Source organism: Scomber scombrus, chromosome 5 (genome assembly GCF_963691925.1).
Source record: "Scomber scombrus chromosome 5, fScoSco1.1, whole genome shotgun sequence".
Lineage (NCBI taxonomy): Eukaryota > Metazoa > Chordata > Actinopteri > Scombriformes > Scombridae > Scomber > Scomber scombrus.
Genome location: NC_084974.1, coordinates 29,415,183 through 29,419,596, shown reverse-complemented (window position 1 = coordinate 29,419,596; position 4,414 = coordinate 29,415,183).

The window sequence follows — 4,414 nt, the reverse complement described above, 5'->3', positions numbered from 1 at the left end:
GTTTGTGTTCTCTCCTCCACGGCAGCTCTGAGCGTCTCTTTGCTGCTGATGCTGCTGTTCTTTCTTTCTAGAGAACTGTCCTCATTTCCTGTTTGACACTGAATCAAACAGGGCACACATCAGCCTGAACCTGAATCGTCATTGCGGTCAAGACTATTTGAAGACAAAGTTTTACATATTCAGCATGTTTTAAATACACATAACTAAATATCATGCACTCACTGTTAGGATATAGTATGCAGCATGCAAACCTAATTAGAAACATCATGTGGTGTTTGGTTAATGCAAAGTATTACATAAATTGCATCATTGTCACTTGTTTTGTGCATGAAACTGGAGATCATCTAGAAAGCTCAAAGTCCACTTGACAGTTTTCTCCAGAGCTTTCAACCACATCTCATGATGATGGAGACAAGTGAAGATCAACATGAGATGGGACTGAAAGTGCAGGAAAGAGCTAGTAAGTAGACCTTTGATGTAAGATATCTGTTCATTCAGTAATGTATGAATAGTAATGTATTCTGCTTCTGCTTAGTTTTATGCTATTTAACATTGATATGTGCAATGGTTTAGCTGTTGGTCTCATGTATATTGTTTTTTTATATATGAATCATGCAAAGTCTGTATATGTATACATGTATGTGTGTGCGTGTGTGTGTGTGTGTGAGTGTATGCATGTGTGTGTGTGTGTGTGTGAGTGTGTATGTATGTGTGTGTGTGTGTGTGTGTGTGTGTGTGAGAGTATGTATGTATGTGTGTGAGTGTATGTATGTGTGTGTGTGTGTGTGTGTGTGTGTGTGTGTGTGTGTGTGTGTGTGTGTGTGTATGTGTGTGTGTGTGGGTGTGTGTGTGTGTGTGTGTGTGTTTGTGTGTGTATGTATGTGTGTGTGTGTGTGTGTGTGTGTGTGTGTGTGTGTGTGTGTGTGTTGTGTGTGTATGTATGTGTGTGTGTGTGAGAGTATGTACGTATGTGTGTGAGTGTATGTATGTATGTGTGTGTGTGTGTGAGTGTATGTATGTGTGTGTGTGTGTGTGTGCGTGTGTGTGTGTGTGTTGTGTTTAGCAGATAAATGTTTTGTGATGCAGCAACGTTGATCCAAACAAAGATTCCCATAGAGGGACGATAAAGTATATTTCCACATGTTAAACTGAATTTAAGAACATTTAATTTACACACACGCAATGTCAACTGCACCTTTCGCTCATGTTTAATGACTTTTTTTAACGTTGCGATGCAAAATGTCTCTTTCACGCTGCTGGAAGAAAAAAAAAGTGAAAAAAATCTGGTGTTGTCATGAGCATATTTAACACATTTCCAACACTTCTCTTTCTTTCTTTTTCTTTTCTTTTTTAAATATACTCACTGTTAAACTGTTTACATGTTTGAATCTGAAAGCAAGTTGAGGTAATTTCATCCTGCGGACAGAAAATAGGACAAAAGGTTTTTTTCAACAGGATGTGGCTCTTTATTTAAATAAACAGATGTCTTGTGAATTATTACAGAAGAGTTTATCTATCACTCTAATGTTGTGTTTGATAAATACATAAATCATCCACTTCTCATCGTGAGTGACACTTTATTATGTGATCCAAGGTGTGAAATGCAACTACATGTATGTGCCACTTTTCTCCCTCGGGGGTTTTAAGAGGAAGTGATTGTGACACATTATGGTGAAAAATACTGTAGGCCTCATGTCCACACCTTGCTGTTTCTGTGAACAAAGGAAGCACACTCACTTTGGCCTGATTTTTTTTTTTTTTTTCGGTGGAGAACTAAAACAATATTGTTCTAAACTTTGCAAGCTGTTAATGATATTTCATTTTATTTTAACAGTCAAGTCTGTTAAAGTTCAATAATTACTCAAATCTGAGAGCATGATCTGAAATAAACAATCTAGAGTAAGTCAGCAATGCTAACATGTTGAGGTTTACTGCGTTCATCATCTTAGTTTCAATTAGCCGATTAACATTTAACACAAAGTACAGTCAAGCATTAAGTATATGCACTAAATATCATAGAAATGTGATAATAAGACCTGATGATAGCACTAGAGTCAGAAGCATTCATCCTCTGTGAGCCATTATTATATCAGCCCTATATATATTATAGCTATTATTATTTTGGTTTATTATTGGTTTTTCGTTTGAATTATTTTCTCAGTGTAAAGTTAAACTAACCAGCCAACACCCAGTTTTCTCTCTAAGGTTGCAACCAATGATTATCTCCATTATTGATTCACCTGTTGATTATATTGTCAATTAACCGATTGGTTCTTTGGTCAATAAAAAGTCAGAAAATCACTGTTTCCCGAAGCCCAAAATGATGAGATGGCATCCTCAAGTGGCTCATTTTGTCCCGATAAACAGTCAAAAACTCAAATATATTCAGTTTACTGTCAGAGAGGACTAAAAAAAACAAAAAACATTCACATTTTAAGGAGCTAGAATCAGAGAATTTGGGCATTTTGTCAAGATATGAAGTTAGGGAATAAGGATGCAACAATCAGGGAACTACTAAAACGTATATATTTTTAATTTAACATACTAATTGTAATGTTATGTGATACTTATGACTTGCTGAGCAACACAGCTGGAAGTTTATGAAAGACAGATAATCGAGCATCTTCCACAGCTGCATGAGTAATAAACGGACACTCCTGGTTTTCACTTCAGCTTTATTTATTGTAGAAAACCTGTTTCCAACGTACCGCACTCAGATTTAATAAAAGGTGGTACAGAAAATATTTCCCATCACTCCCCAAATTTCCTGTTTTATTGCTCAGTAACACTCATGCTGTGGTTTGTGATAATAGAATAAATACCTGGTGGCTAAAAAATACTCACAATGTAAATTCTCTTTCAGTACTTCCTCCTAATATTAGAATAATTTTCTATTATTAAAAAAAGAAGAAGTATCTACAGTGTTATATCCGTTTTTCGAGTTGTACGTACAGTACATGTGTGTATGTTATGCTGTATATCGTGGGCTGTAATCTAAAGTGTTCCACCAAAAACTAGGACAAAACCCACTTAGTCCTCAAGTAGACCGTGAGAAAGAGAAACATCAAGATTTCTGTTATGTGACAGTAAAAGTTACACTGATACACAACTAAATTGTGCTTTTTTTTGTGCTAATTATTATTATTTTTGTGAAAGTCTTTACAGTTTAAAAGGTTAAGTATAATAATCTTAAGGCCCATTTCATCCCCTCTTGGTGTTTAGAGAGACTGTTTCTTCAGATAATTATTACATAAAATCAGGCATAACAACTTAACACACTTTAAATATGTGTAAATGGTGTAAATATGATTTGATTATTATGGATCCAAATGAAAAAAAACTAGAATAGAAAATTACTGTTATTCAGAATCAAGTTGTCCACCTATAATGAAACTGTCTTGGTGCATTTTTCCCCTTTATTTTAAGGTGCTCATGATTTCCAGTCACTCAGCGTCTCACAGTTTAACCAACCTGTCTGGTTTCCAGTGGACAGTTTCGTTGTCCCATTTAAAAGCTTTAAATGCTCTTACTGCTTTAAGACCATAAAATAACTTTTTTTTAACAGACATTTTCTATCAAACCAGAGCAGATAAGTAACAGATTCCTTCACGTCTTTGGCCCTTTTCTTGTAAGGGGACAGTGTTTGTACCTATGTTGAAATAATCTATGTTATATTGTATGTTTATGATTGTTTTTTTCACACATTTGATCACGCAGGAAGTGGGCTGACGCGAAGGTACGGCGGCTGTCGGATACCCCGCTCTGCTGTGCGGTGAATTCTGACGCTGCTGCTCTGCTTTCGACAGAGATGCTTGTTCAGCTTTTGTCTTTTATGACCTCTTTGTTTCTCTGATGTCTCTTGTCTTTTTTTTGTGTGTGTGGATCTCCCGCTGTTGTGTGTATGATGCAATATTTTCCTCAGAGAGTGCATTTCCCCTGCATGGCAACGTCTATCATGCAAAGCTGTGAAGTGTTTTTAAGTGTGATGTGTGAACATGAAAAGCAACAACAGCCTTAAAGAAATCAACAATCCTTCACAAATGTACAAATTATTGCAGTAATCTTTTTTTTTTAACCCTTACATGCTGTTCAGGACAAATTTGACCCATTTTGCTGTAAGAACACCCCAAATTACTTTTACCCTGAAATTTGATGACTTCCTAAAGTGGCCCAAAATGCACAGAAATTAAAATATTTAACAAATTGTTGTTCATTGAGGCTGTTCTGGGTCAAATTATCTCTGTATCTATTGAAATGTGTTTTAGTTAAATGAATAGTTAATAGTTTTAATAAGATAGTCGTTATGAGGATTTCTTTTTATGATGTAGCAGTGAAGACTGATGGCTCTAATGGTTATACAATAAACCCCACAGCTCCATAAAGTTCAGCTCATTTTCACTTTACATATAAAATA